This window comes from Balaenoptera physalus, assembly GCF_965194825.1.
Source record: "Balaenoptera physalus genome assembly, chromosome: X".
Lineage (NCBI taxonomy): Eukaryota > Metazoa > Chordata > Mammalia > Artiodactyla > Balaenopteridae > Balaenoptera > Balaenoptera physalus.
In genome coordinates this window covers 65645748-65660904 of record NC_138903.1, presented here as the reverse complement: position 1 = coordinate 65660904, position 15157 = coordinate 65645748, and the positions used below count along the sequence as shown (strand labels likewise).

Genomic DNA, 15157 nt, shown 5'->3' with positions numbered 1-15157 from the left:
GTAAATGCCAAAAGACATGCTAAGGGAGAAAGTATAGCTTGAATTGGTAATTCTCAAGAAATCCTTGCTGTTTGGATTATAATACTACAAGGAGTAACAACTGCCTCCTGGTGAAAGGGGAGCTAATACTTTCCCAGAGGCGGGCACTTATTCTAAATCATAACTCTGATAGTTAGGTAGCACGTTGTTGCCCCAAGCCTGCCTTCCACAGCTGCTTCCCTCTATGCCAGAAGTAGAAAGTAAATCAACCATTTTAAAATGTCAACAATACGGGCTTCCCTGGTGGCGCAGTGGTTGAGAGTCTGCCTGCCGGTGCGGGGGACACGGGTTCGAGCCCTGGTCTGGGGGGATCCCGCATGCCGCGGAGCGGCTGGGCCCGTGAGCCACAATTGCTGAGCCTGCGCGTCTGGAGCCTGTGCTCCGCAACAGGAGAGGCCGCGATGATGAGAGGCCCGCGCACCGCGATGAAGAGTGGTCCCCGCTTGCCGCAGCTAGAGAGAGCCCTCGCACAGAGGCGAAGACTCAACACAGTCATAAATAAATAAATAAATAAATAAAAGAACGTGAATTTCTAAAAAAAAAAATCTTAAAATGTCAACAATAACCAACTGAATACCTACTATATGTCAGTCACTGGGATAAGTAATGAATTACACAAAGATGAATAAGACATAGTCCCTGGCATTGAAGAATTTTCCCTCTGGTAAGAGAGACAGAACTGTATTCATAAACCTCTAATATAGATGGGAGAATATGCTGTGTAACGTCAAAAGAAGGGGATATTAATTTGGTCTTAGAGAATGTAATGGGTTGAATGATGACCCCCACAAAAAAGATACACCCAAGTCCTAACCCCCTGATACCTGTGGATGTGAATTTATGTTTATGTGGATAAAGGGTGTTTGTAGATTTAATTAAGTGACATATCTCAAGATGGGACCATCCTGGATTGACTGGATCGGACCTAAATCCAATGACAGGTGTCCATATAAGAAGATGAGCAATACAGAGATACAGGCAAGAAGGTCATATGAAGATGGAGGCAGAGATTGTGGTTATGCTGCCACAAGTGAAGGAACACCAGGAGCACCAGAAATTGGAAGAAGCAAGGGAAGATCCCCCCCTAGAGCTTTGGAGGGAGCATGGCCCTGCCGACACCTTGATTTTGGATTTCTGGCCTCCACTGTGAAATAATGAGTTTCTATTAAACCACCAAGTTTGTGGTAAAATGTTGCAGGAGTCCTAGAAAAGTAATACAGGGGGATTAAAGAAAGGCATTAGAAAGGACATGACACTTCAAGGACCTTAAAGGAAGAGAAGGATTTTTTTTTTCTTTAGCTGCTGCAAAAAGCTTTATTGTTTCCATTTGGTTCAAGGCTTGGGAGAGGGCTCCAGGGTGGTTAAAAAGCTGCCTAGTGGCTGCAGAGAGGGGCTTCAGGCAGAAGCCCTAACACCAGAGGGGCTCCTCAAAGGCCACTGGGCTCCGGAGGCTCCTAGTCGTACTTGACGGTGAGCCTTTCGAAGAGATACTCGCCCAGCCCAGCCTGGGGACCAGCCAGCATGCAGAGGTTGGTCAGGTGGTCACCCATCTTCTTGATGAGTTTCACCTCTTCATCTAGGAAGTGGCTCTCCAGGAAGTTGCAGAAATGGGGGTCTGCACAGGCAGAACCCAGGGCATGCAGATCCAAAAGGACCTGGTTCAGGTTCTTCTTCATGTTAATGGCGGCTTCCATAGCATCCTGGGTTTTACCCCACTCACCCTGAGATGGCTTCTGCACGTTCTGGAAGAGGGCGCTGCCGCTGTGCTGGTTTTGCCTTTTCAAGAGGTGCTCGGCGCCCTCACGCTTCTCTTTGGCCAATTCGCGGAAAAAGTGGCCCACGCCCTCCAGAGCCACATCGTCGCGGTCGAAATAGAAGCCCAGAGAGAGGTAGGTGCAGGAGGCCCGCAGATGCATGTTGACCAGGTGGTTGTCGGCGGCCTACACCTCGGTGGAATAATTCTGATGAATCTGGGAGCTCACGGTTGATCGGTAATAAGGAGTTAAGCTCAAAAAATGGTGTTGGCTGGTCCCAGTGACCAAGGATAGATGAGTGGCTGACTCCAAAGGTTGCGACTGGAAAAAGGGTTGGAGGATGGTCAGAGGCTGGAGCAAAGGGCATCCCTGGGTCTGTTCCGTCCAAACACTGTTGAAGCAAGAGACAGATCCGGGGGACCACCGAGCACACTGCCAAAGAGAATTTTGATGTGCAGAAGAGCACAAAGGGAATTCCAAGCTGAGGGAACAGCATAAGGAAAGACATGGACATATTAAATAGAGGATGTCCTGTGGTTGGAGTGCCAGCTATGTAGAGCTGGAAAGATACTGGAACTATTTCATGATTATTAGCCTAGGGATTTTGACATTTTGTTATTCAGACTTTAGGAAGCCACTGAAGATTCTGACGGTTTGAAGTAACGAGAGAGAATACCCTGTTATTTAACAAAGCTGAGGACACTCGTTGACTGCTCTGTGTGTGTGTGTTGACGCCACATTTCCTAGATGCCAATGGATTGGTTTGTATGTTTGTATACCCAGCCAAAGAGGGTGCTCAGGGAGCATTTGTGTTACATGGATGGGAACATCTCTTTTCTTGCCTTGTTCTGCGCTTGCTCTTTTGAAACACATCCTCCATTCTTGGCAGGGTCTAATTAGGACCACATATTTTGCTGCATAATCCCCAGTGCAATGTCCTTGGGGATTTGACATGATTGCCTATATGGATGGAGCTGGAGAGGTTAGTTCAGGGAAGGCCAGGCCTCAAACTCAACCAGAGCTTCTGTTTCCTTCCCAAAGTAATCTTTTCTCACTCTCCTTTTACCTGTATTATTTGTTCCATGATCTGAGACAGTCATTATTCACCACATTACACTATCACCATCACCATCATCACCACCATTATCAACATCAGCAGTAGGAGCAGCAGTTATGAACAGAGTAAAAGGAAGATACAACAGGAACTACTAGTGTGGATAGAAGGAAACTCACGACTTCATCAATGACTTAGGAAAGCTTTCCTGCAGAAAGGGAGATTTCAGGAACTTCTGGAATACATGCACAAGCAGACATATTTATTTTATGCTTGTATATGCCAAGCCTTTTGCCAGGTGTTTTCATACACCTTAACTCATGAACTTCTCTCTGTGAGGTAGAGATTATAATTGTTAGCCCCTTTTTACAAATGAAGAGATTGTGGCTTTGAGAAGACTCTGTAAACCATCTAGGATTACACTAGTAAGGGGAAGAACCCGAGGTCATTTGATTCAAGTCCAGTGCTTTTCTACTACAACACAGCTCAGCTTGCTTTCCTCTGCCTGGGTTGGTGGCGGTCAGGGAATGAGGTACACTCTGGGGTACTGGATTTTATATTAAGAGGACTCCTTTAAGGTCCTTTCCTTAAAGGAGAAGAGGGAACCATGTCCAAGAAGCCTTGAACCAGATGTTTCCAAGGCTAGTTGAGCTCAGTCTGACTGGGTCTCTTTACTCTGAGGCTACTGTTCAAACCACAAGACTACATTGCAGTTTCCAACAGTGTACATTTGGCACTACTAGTACCTCCCACGCTAAATAAGGCCTGTGAGTCCGTGCCTGAGAGGGAGATCACACTGTGCAGGGCAGTCTGATGGTGCCCAACCCAAGGAAGCTCAAAACCCACATCATACGTTCCATACATTATCCACAGAACACAGAATGCACAGCCGCATGATGGAGAGCTGCATTTCACTGTGGGATCTGGTTAAAGATGCCTGCTGATCTCTGTCCATGGTCCTGCTCTAAGTCTGGACACACTCACCACCCACCAACACCCCTACTACCACCTTGCTTAGGCCCTCCTCAGTGCTGCTAGGCCACAAACATTTGGCCTGTGCCTTCATCTGGGGCTTCTTCAATGGCCCTTGGCAACTGAAGATGAAAATGGTTTTCTCCAGACCTCAGTTCCCTAACTTTGAGTCATGCAGCCTGTTCCAGCATGTTTCAAAGGCTCATCCTGAGAAAGCGCTCAGTGGGAGAAGCTGTCCTTGCCTAGGCTGGCTTTGAACACAGCAGCCAAGGCATCTGAGCATGCTGAGAAAATGGGGGCAGGACACCCCAGACACGCTTAATTGGAACCAGCACTTCACTCATTTGGCTTTGATTTGTGGGCCCAGATGTTACAACTCAGCTCTACCTTCAAAGAACAATGAACTCAAGCAAAGGGTTTTGTTTGTTTATTTGTTTTAAGGCTTCAAGGAAGGGAATGTCCACAGTGGGGCATTGTTTTTTAATAGATTGTCATGAACAAATGACATGATGTATGTGAATGTCCATCATAAATCACAAATGTTCATCATTGCTATCATCTAAACACTAAGGTTCAGTGCCTCGTCTAGCTACCTAATGTGTGACCATGACCTTTATTTTCCACGTTTATAAAGTAGAGAGTGAGAATTCAAGGGTAAAATGTCCTAAAGTTCCAAAGCCTTCCCAGTCTGGCCCCATTCAACCCATCCAAATTTGGCTTCCTCCTTGGAGCAAGCCCTGGCTCCAGCCATGATGTTCATGTCACTGATTCCCAAATACATTGCTCACAATTCCTCTTCAGCACTTCCTCAGCTCATGCTCTTCTCACTGCCTAGCAAGTCCTACTTCTCCCCCAGGGCCACCCCTACCTGGCACATGCCCTGGGGAACCCCAAACTCCTTTGGTCTCCTGACCAAAAAGGCCCTGACTTATTCTCACCTCTCACTCAGCCCTCATTCTGCACTGCCTGAGAGTATTGCTCTCCTGTGTTTCCATCCCTAGGCTAATAGACTTTAGGTTTCTTTGAGGTAAAGACTATGTCTTTAATTGTCTTTGTTTTCTCCTCCTGAGACCTAATACAGGTTCCCAACCAAACACTAACTGAATAGCTCATAAATGAAGATCCCCTTGCTCCTCCTAGGGCTGCTGAAAGAAAAAAAGTGACATGCCTGTCTATTGTCAGGAGGGAGAGAGCTATAGTTTTCTAATGCTATTTACGACAAAGGAGGGAAGTATTGAGGCAATTTGTCAGTTCCTTTATATTTAATGGGAGCCCTCAATGTGCTGGGTGCTGCCCCTCAAATATTTAATGGGAGCCCTCAGTGTTCTGGGTACTGCCCCTCAAACACGAGGAACAGCTACTGCTGGTTTCAATTCACTGCCCTCTCAAATCTGGCCCCACCCCCGAGTTCCTTTGGTCCATTCTTTGGAATTCGCAAGGGAAAGGTGCCATAAAGTCCCAGCCAGAGGCCATTATTATGATGGTTATATAGTCTCTGGGCACAATGGTGGTACATTATATGAAAAATAATATGGTAGTTTCCTCCCTTGTATATGCATGTGATACTGCGATAATGTTATTCTGTTATTCACGTTATTTTATCCCTGTGGGCTAAGGTAGAAAACAAATTTGAGCTGAAAAACATCCTATGTCTGTCCTCAGCATGATGGAGAGAAACTTTCTGGGTCCAGCTCCAGGATAGAAGCACCTCTTATGTCCCCAAAGTTTCCAGACACTATAGTTCCCTTCACTGGGAACAGGCTGAATTGTGGGACTGTTAGGGAGTATGGCAGGCTAAAAAATCACAATACCCATGGCACTTCCTTGGCATCTGAAAGGCTGTGACCATTTTGGAACACCAGTTCCAGAGGCTAAGAATCATCCAGGCATGCAACATGGAAATAATGGAGGAGTTAAATATTTTCCCCAAAGAGAAACTCCAGTAAACTCTTTTTAATCTTGCTATCAAGCTCTATTAGCCAGTGAATAAAGAGATTATGCTCTCCATTTCTGCCATAGAGAAACTGAAAGTCAGAGAGGTTCAGTGATTTGTTGAACATCACACAGTTTGTCAACAGCAAAATTAAAGTCAAAACCCAAGATTCTAGGTCCTAGTCTCATACTCCTTCATTATTCCACTTTGCCCCAATGGACATGCTACAATTGACTGCTAAATAGCAGGGGCCAGTTGTCCCCAAATGGCACCTTCTTGCATTGAAGTCTTATGGTGACTCTCTCCTTTAGAGCCACGTTATAGGGAGAACACTATGTAAGAGATCCTTTGTTACATTTTTAGTCGGTAAAACCCCAGGGAAAGGGGCAATGTGAGCTAAGACAAGGCAGCTAAGACAGCTGCCTTGACCTGAGTTCCACTTCAGACAAGGCAAAGAATGTAGTGAAAATCTGATCAATGCCTTATATTCAGTGCTTCTGTTGTGCTAGGCACTGTGCTTAGATATGGGCACCAAAGTTACAAGTACCTGCTTTCAAGTGAAATCAGTATCTTGAAGATATCCATGTTCATTTCAGCATTATTAGCAACAGCCAAGATATGGAAACAACCTAAATGTCTGTCGATGGATGATTGGATAAAGAAAATATTACACACACACACACCTACACATTCACAATGGAATATTATTCAACCTTACAAAAGAAGGAAATCCTGCCACTTGTGACAACATGGATAAACCTGGAAGACATTATCCTAAGTGAAATTAGCCAGAAACTGAAAGACAAATACTGCATGATCTCACTTACCTGTGGAATCTAAAAAAGTTGAACTCAAAAATGGAATAGAGTGGTGTTTGGTAGGGGCTGGGTGTGGGGGAAATGGGGAGCTATCAGTCAAAGGGTATATAGATTCAGTTATACAGGATGAGTAAGTTCTTAAAATCTAAGGTACAGCATGGTAACTATAGTTAATAATACTGTATTTTATAGTTGAACTTTGCCAAGAGACTTGATCTTAAGTGTTCTCACCACACCAAAAAGAAAACAAAATCATAACTATGTGAGGTGATGGATGTGTTAATTAGCTTGATTGTAGTAATCATTTCAAAATGTATACATATATCAAAATATCACATTGTCCACCTAAATATATACGATTTTTATTTGTAAAGTTTAAAAGTACCTGCTCTCCTCTCTATAGGTGAACAGTCTAGAAAGGGAAGAAGACACATAAGCAGACAGCATCAGTATCATATGCTGAGTGTAGTGATTAGGGTAAACATGGGTGCTGTGGGAGCATAGAGGAGGACACTCAGGCTAGTCTACAGGTAGGAATGGAGCCTCAGAAGTTTTCTTGGAGTAACTACAACTAACAATAGTGCCTGGCCCATTGAAAGCACTCAATAAAAGTTATTTATTATTACTATGGCAATAGACATTATTCCTGCCCTCAGGGAGCTCGTAGTCTAGTAAGAGAGAATGTATCAATACATAACTATAACTTCATGCTAAATGGTCTGCTTGAGAAGAGAGAAATGGATAATAGCCCATATTCAATGAACGTCACCTATGTGCCAAGCCCTGTTCTAAGGACATTATGTATAATCCTCCATTTAGTTCCCACAGCTACCCTATGTTTAATTCCATTTCCCTCAAGTATAGGTGAGGCAACTGAGGCACAGAGAAGTAAAGTAACTTGCCTAAAGCCAAGTTAGTTACAACTAATGAATGGCATTAAGTAGTCACATATGAGAAAGGAAAAAAAAGCAGCCCCTTACATCTGAAAGCTGGCCTGGCACTCACAGGTAGGACATAAACCTGTTGTTCTCCTGCAGGACATAAACAATCTCACAAAATACCCACAGCAGACAATATTACTCTGAGAACATCATAAAGTGAGACAAAGCAAAGCTGCTTCATAATTTAGTCTAAGCACAGACAAAAACAAGGTCACTGTGCCACCCACAAAAGCTTAATTCTCACTTTAGTCTTCCTTCCTTATAGATAAGATTTATTAAGGTGCTCAGTCATAGAATTGCCCTTCCTTTCTGATAGCATTCGATATAGAATGAACCCCTACTTTCTTAGACTCTCCCCCAAATTACCCAACAAAAGCTCAAATCCTGTAATAAGTCCTTTCTACCACCCTTTTACTAAGACACCTCATAGTTTCCTATTGTATTAGTCTCCTAGTTCTGTCATAACAAAATACCACAGACTGAGTGGCTTCAAAATTTTTCTCACAGTTCTATGGAGGCTAGAAGTCCAAGATCAAGGTGTTGGCACATTTGGTTTCTCCTGAGACTTCTCTCTTTGTCTTGCAGATGGCTGCCTTCTTGCTGTGTCCTCACGTGGTCTTTTCTCTGTACTCATGTGCCCCTAGTGTCTCTTTGTATGTCAAAATTTTCTCCCTTTATAAGGGCACCACTCATATTGGATTTGGGCTCACCCTAGCCACCTCATTTTAACTTAGTCACCTCCTTAAAGACCCAACTCCAAATACATTCTGAGGTATTGGGTGGTTAGGGCTTCAATATATGAATTTGGGAGGGGTCACAGTTCAGCAGTTACCCTTATTTTTCTTCACATTTATCCCAGTGACTGAAAGATGCAAATGTATTTGCACAGGGCCTGACAGATGCAAGATAAAGAAGATATTGCTTTTGTTCTCAAGATATGTATATCTAACTTCTTTGTGGCTCAATTTTCTCACCTGTAAAACAGGAAAAATAAAATTGTGTTTGTTGTGAGGCTTAAATAAAATAATTTATGTAAATTGCTTAGCATAGTATCTGGCACATAGTAGGGACTCAAAAAATATCAATTACTTGAAGATGAGCTATTATTTATAGATGAGTTTCACAGATATAAAATGAGAAGGAGAAATACAAACATATGCAGGCTAAACAATACACTGCTTAATAACCAAGAGATCACTGAAGAAATCAAAGAGAAAATTAAAAATCACCTAGAAACAAATGACAGTGAAAACATGATGACCCAAAACCTATGGGATGCAGCAAAAGCAGTTCTACGAGGGAAGTTTATAGCAATACAATCCTACCTTAAGACACAAGAAAAGTCTCAAATAAACAACCTAACCTTACACCTAAAGCAATTAGAGAAAGAAGAACAAGAAAACCCCAAAGTTAGCGGAAGGAGAGAAATCATAAAGATCAAATCAGAAATAAAAAGAAATGAAGGAAACAGTACCAAAGATCAATAAAACTAAAAGCTGGTTCTTTGAGAAGATAAAATTGATAAACCATTAGCCAGACTCATCAAGAAAAAAAAGGGAGAAGACTCAAATTAATAGAATGAGAAATGAAAGAGGAGAAGTAACAACTGACACTGCAGAAATACAAAGGATCATGAGACATTACTACAAGCAACTATGTGCCAATAAAATGGACGATCTGCAAGAAATAGACAAATTCTTAGAAAAGCACAACCTTCCGAGACTGAACCAGGAAGAAATAGAAAATATAAACAGACCAATCACAAGCACTGAAATTGAGACTGTGATTAAAAATCTCCCAACAAACAAAAGCCCAGGACCAGATGGCTTCACAGGCTAATTCTATCAAACATTTAGAGAAGAGCTGACACCTATCCTTCTTAAACTCTTCCAAAATATAGCAGAGGGAGGAACACTTCCAAACTCATTCTATAAGGCCACCATCACCCTGATACCAAAATCAGACAAAGATGTCACAAAAAAGGAAATTACAAGCCAATAACTCTGATGAACATAGATGCAAAAATCCTCAACAAACTACTAGCAAACAGAATCTAACAGCACATTAAAAGGGTCATACACCATGATCAAGTGGGGTTTATCCCAGGAATGCAAGGATTCTTCAATATACGAAAATCAATCAATGTGATACACCATATTAACAAACTGAAGAATAAAAACCATATGATCATCTCAATAGATGCAGAAAAAGCTTTCGACAAAATTCAACACGCATTTATGATAAAAACCCTCCAGAAAGTAGGCATAGAGGGAACTTACATCAACATAATAAAGGCCATATATGACAAACCCACAGCCAACATCATTCTCATTGGTGAAAAACTGAAACCATTTCCACTAAGATCAGGAACAAGACAAGGTTGCCCACTCTCACCACTGTTATTCAACATAGTTTTGGAAGTTTTAGCCACAGCAATCAGAGAAGAAAAAGAAATAAAAGGAATCCAAATTGGAAAAGAGGAAGTAAAGCTGTCACTGTTTGCAGATGACATGATATTATATATAGAGAATCCTAAATACACTACCAGAAAAATACTAGAGCTAATCAATGAAATTGGTAAAGTAGCAGGATACAAAATTAATGCACAGAAATCTCTTGCATTCCTATACACCAATGATGAAAAATCTGAAAGAGAAATTAAGAAAACACTCCCATTTACCACTGCAACAAAAAGAATAAAATACCTAGGAATAAACTTACCTAAGGAGACAAAAGACCTGTATGCAGAAAACTATAAGACATTGATGAAAGAAATTAAAGATGATACAAACAGATGGACAGATATACCATGTTCTTCGATTGGAAGAATCAACATTGTGAAAATGACTATACTACTCAAAGCAATCTACAGATTCAATGCAATCCCTATCAAACTACCAATGGCATTTTTCACAGAACTAGAACAAAAAATTTCACAATTTGTATGGAAACACAAAAGATCCCGAATAGCCAAAGCAATCTTGGGGAAGAAAAATGGACCTGGAGGAATCAGGCTCCTGGACTTCAGACTATACTACAAAGCTACAGTAATCAAGACAGTATGGTACTGGCACAAAAACAGAACTATAGATCAATGGAACAGGATAGAAAGTCCAGAGATAAAGCCACACACATAGGGTCACCTTATTTTTGATAAAGGAGGCAAGAATATACAATGGAGAAAAGACAGCCTCTTCAATAAGTGGTGCTGGGAAAACTGGACAGCTACATGTAAAAGAATGAAAGTAAAACAGTCCTTAACACCATACACAAAAATAAACTCAAAATGGATTAAAGACCTAAATGTAAGGCCAGACACTTAGAGGAAAACATACACAGAACACCCTATGACATAAATCACAACAAGATCCTTTTTGATCAACCTCCTAGAGAAATGGAAATAAAAACAAAAATAAACAAATGGGACCTAATTAAAATTAAAAGCTTTTGCACAGCAAAGGAAAACATAAACAAGACGAAAAGACAACCCTCAGAATAGGAGAAAGTATTTGCAAATGAAGCAACTGACAAAGAATTAATCTCCAAAATTTACAAGCAGCTCATGCAGCTCAATATCAAAAAAAGAAACAACGCAATCACAAAATAGGCAGAAGACCTAAATAGATATTTCTCCGAAGAAGATATACAGATTGCCAACAAACACATGAAAGAATGCTCAACAGCATTAATCATTAGAGAAATGCAAATCAAAACTACAATGAGATATCATCTCACATCGGTCAGAATGGCCATCATCAAAAAATCTACAAACAGTAAATGCTGGAGAGGGTGTGGAGAAAAGGGAACCCTCTTGCACTGTTGGTGGGAATGTAAACTGATACAGCCACTATGGAGAACAGTATGGAGGTTCCTCAAAAAACTAAAAATAGAACTACCATACGACCCAGAAATCCCACTACTGGGCATATACCCTGAGAAAACCATAATTCAAAAAGAGTCATGTACCACAATGTTCATTGCAGCTCTATTTACAATAGCCAGGACATGGAAGCAACGTAAGTGTCCATTGACAGATGAATGGATAAAGAAGATGTAGCACATATATACAATGGAATATTACTCAGCCATAAAAAGAAACGAAATTGAGTTATTTGTAGTGAGGTGGATGGACCTAGAGTCTGTCATACAGAGTAAAGTAAGTCAGAAAGAGAAAAACAAATGCCGTATGCTAACACATACATATCGAATCCAAAAAAAAAAAAAGGTTATGAAGAACCTAGGGGCAGGACAGGAATAAAGATGTAGACCTACTAGAGAATGGACTTGAGGACATGGGGAGGGGGAAGGGTAAGCTGGGACGAAGTGAGAGACTGGCATGGACTTATATACACTAACAAATGTAAAATAGATAGCTAGTGGGTAGCAGCTGCATAGCAGAGGGAGATCAGCTCGGTGCTTTGTGACCACCTAGAGGTGTGGGATCGGGAGGGTGGGAGGGGGACGCAAGAGGGAGGAGATATGGGGATATATGTATATGTATAGCTGATTCACTTTGTTATAAACAGAAACTAACACACCATTGTAAAGCAATTATACTCCAATAAAGATGTTTAAAAAAAACGAGAAGGAGAAAGGACAAGAGTGTTCCAAGCAGGTGGAATGGCAAAACGCAAGGCATGGAGATGAGGAATTGTAAAAGGGCCCCGTTTACTGCTCAGTGATGAAAGACCCAAGGAGAGTGCCTCAAACTTGAAAAGGCAACCCAGACCTTGTTGGCAATGAGATATCTAGAAGTATGATATCTCATACTTTGCCAGGGAAAGGGAAACAGACCCCTCCCAACCTGTGCTATTTCTGGGGAAGGGTTGTGTGACAGGCCATAGAGGTTCTGTTGAGGGTGACTGTGAGAGTTGCACATAACAGGTCTCAAAGCCTGAGCTTTGGCAGCAAAATGAGGCTGCAGCTGTGGCAGCAGATAAATTTGAAATTGGGCCCTGCCAGACTGGAGAAGCTGTGCTTTGGTAATGGCTTGCTGGAACAAGTGCACACAAAGTAGCTTAGTTTTACCCCTTCTGTTCTAGCACTAGCCTTTCCATCTTTTGCCCTGGCTCCTAGTGGTGGTGACTCAGGGGATTAGGCCCCAACATTACACCCAGAGCTCCAGGAATGCTGAATGGTCCCTTTTAAGTTGCTCTCAAATCCCTTGCTGTTTCCTATTGGGTTCCCAGGAATTCTGAAGGAAAATGACCACCGAAGGGATTTCTCTATGACAGCAGTCAGGCACATCCCATATCCTTCCAGGCACATTCACGTTTCCTTCTTCTCTCCTTCTTTATTCCAAAAAACCCCTCACCCTTCTCCAGTTCTCTGGGGAATGTCCCTTCATCCAACCCTTCCAACACAACCCACCCTACTGGGGGCCTAGACTCTGAAGTTGAGGGTAGGTAGAGGCTGACGCTTGGTGGAAGAAGCCATTGCAATATTCTTCCCCAAACTTCAGAGCGCCCTCTCGGTACACATAACTACCCTAAAAGGCGTGGGAGAGTGATGTCCAGCTGCGTGTCTGCTGGGGGTAGAACGCGTCACTGGCGCGGTGGACTGGGCTGGCTGCAAGAATGCGGGGTGGGGGGTGGGGGTGGGGTGGGGGTGGGGAAGGGGGTGCGCGCCCTTTATGACAGGTGGCCGCGCAGTGCGCGCTCCCGGGCGCCTGAGGGGAGGGAGGGACAGACGGACAAAGTGGGAGGGGGCACATGGGAAGGGACCGTAGAGAGGGTAAAGAGAGCGCGGGAGGAAAAAAGAGGGCTGTGGTGAGGAAGGGAGGTAGAGGGGGGATCGCGTCCAGCAAGAACAGCCCTGTTGGAGGAAACAATGGCAGGGGCAATAGCGATGGTGGCAGCCGAGGCAGTCCCACTCTGGGCACCTTTCTGAATGGGCAGAGGCAGCTCGGGGAGAAGAGGAGACCAGGCAGCGCCCGCAGAGGCTCTGAGAAAAGCGGCGCGGGAGGAGAAGGGGGAGGAGGAGGAGGTGGAGAAAGGCCGGGGTGGGGGGGAGGAGGAGTGGGCAAGAGGCAGGGGGAGAACCCGGGAAGGAAAACCAGTAGCATCAGCAGCAGCAGCAGCAGCAGCAGCCACCGCCACAGCAGTAGCAGTAGCGGCAGTAGCAGCATTTAGCAATAGCTTTAACAGCGATAGCGACAGTAGCAGCCGCCCTCCTTCTCTCTCCTTCCCGCGGACGGCCACAGCGACCGCACTGAGCAGGGCTCCAGCGCCGCGCGCGCAGCCCGCTGGTGAGATAGCTCCGGCCCGAGCAAGCGGAGGTGCACGCTAAGAGCCGACTCTAGGAGCAGCCGGCGGCCGCTGAGGCGCTGAGTTTCAGGGCCAGAACCTGATAGCTCTGAAGCCATCTAGCACCGCCGCAGCGGCGGCGCCTGAGGGAGATAGTCGCGTCCACCTGGCGGGCCCGGCGCATGGAGCTGAGGCAGAGGCGGCGGCGGCGGCGGCAGCAGTAGCAGCAGCGGCGGCGGGGGCAGCTCGAGCAGCTGCGGCGACGGCGGCAGCCCAGCCTTGACTGCGGCCGCTCTAGCCCCAGCGCCCGCTGCCTGAGCCCGCCGGCGACTTGCACCTCGGGAGTCGGCCCGGGAGGTGAGTATGAGCGCTGCCATCCAGCCCCCTGGCCTTCTCGCCAGCTTCCCGGTTGGTGCAGGGTGGCGGCGGCAGGGGGTGGAACGGATTGGGGGAAGCCGAGCGAGAAGAGGAAGGGAAAACAGAAGGGAAGACGTCTGTGTGAGAATGGCGTGCGTGTGTCTGTATACGAGGGAGTGAGGCCGCGAGGGCGAGAGATCCCGGCTAGCCCTGACAGGCACTGCAATCTAGGAAAGGCCTCTGTGCTTGCGCCGGCGTGTGTGTGTGGGGTGGGGGGGAGGGGAAACGAGCGGGCCGGAGCCGCCGGGCTCAGAGCCGGGCGGCGGGGGCCAGCTGAGTGCCGCTTCCTTTCGGGCCGGCTTTCGGGAGATCCTGTCTGGGGAACGGGCACTAACACTGCACGCTCCGGCGCGAGCGGGCAAACGCACGCGGCGGCGGCGACCGGGCGTCAGGGCCAAAGCGGCAAAGGTGCGAAGCGCGGTCGCCGGCGGCTCCCGTGCGCGCTGGGCTGCCCTGGCGACCACAGAGCGCCCCTGAGCACGCGCCACCCGACCAAGGCCGCGGGCGGGTCTAAGTTGGGGGCCTACCGAGCCTCACCCGGCTTGTCACCTTTGCGTAATTGGCCCGCGGCCCCTTCCCGCTCTCGGTGGCAGTCGAATCGACGCTTTCCTGCGTGGCTTCTGGCGCTTCACTCTGCCGCGCCCCGCAGCACACGTCCGCTCCGCTCTCGCACACCCGGTGGGGCGGGGAGGCCGCGAGCCCGCTCGGGGAGCGGGGCCAGGCTCCGGGAAAGTGTGGAAAACGCGCCGCTGAGTTGGCGCCGTTCTGCTGAGGAATCCAGTGGTTTCAGCATGACTGCTTCTGTCTGTCTGATCCGTGAGGGACCGAATAACCCGCGCAAGGTTTTCTGTCTTTTTGAGAAGTTAAAAAAAAAAATTGGCATACCCATTTCGACACCAGCACATTTGATTTTCTTTGAGCTTCTGCATTTTGGAATAAGTGGGTTTCGTATTTTGCTTCTGGGTTTTGGCTCCCAGCATATTG

The 15157-nt window shown here is 45.5% G+C and overlaps 1 protein-coding gene and 1 pseudogene across 2 annotated transcripts in view; one reads left to right on the top strand and one right to left on the bottom strand.

The window, feature by feature from the left end:
- Positions 1-1305: 1305 nt before the first annotated feature.
- Positions 1306-14932, bottom strand: LOC309653112 (ferritin light chain pseudogene; annotated as a pseudogene). The gene is made up of 2 exons (XR_014268765.1): positions 14723-14932; positions 1306-2114 (listed from the first exon to the last, which is right to left on the bottom strand). The product of XR_014268765.1 is annotated as a ferritin light chain pseudogene (transcript).
- The window catches only part of NEXMIF (neurite extension and migration factor), a 146112-nt gene continuing 144205 nt past the window's right edge, over positions 13251-15157 (top strand). The window contains exon 1 of the mRNA XM_082447356.1: positions 13251-14113. The gene's annotated coding sequence lies outside the window, so the exon portion shown is untranslated. The remainder of the gene's footprint in view (positions 14114-15157) is intronic.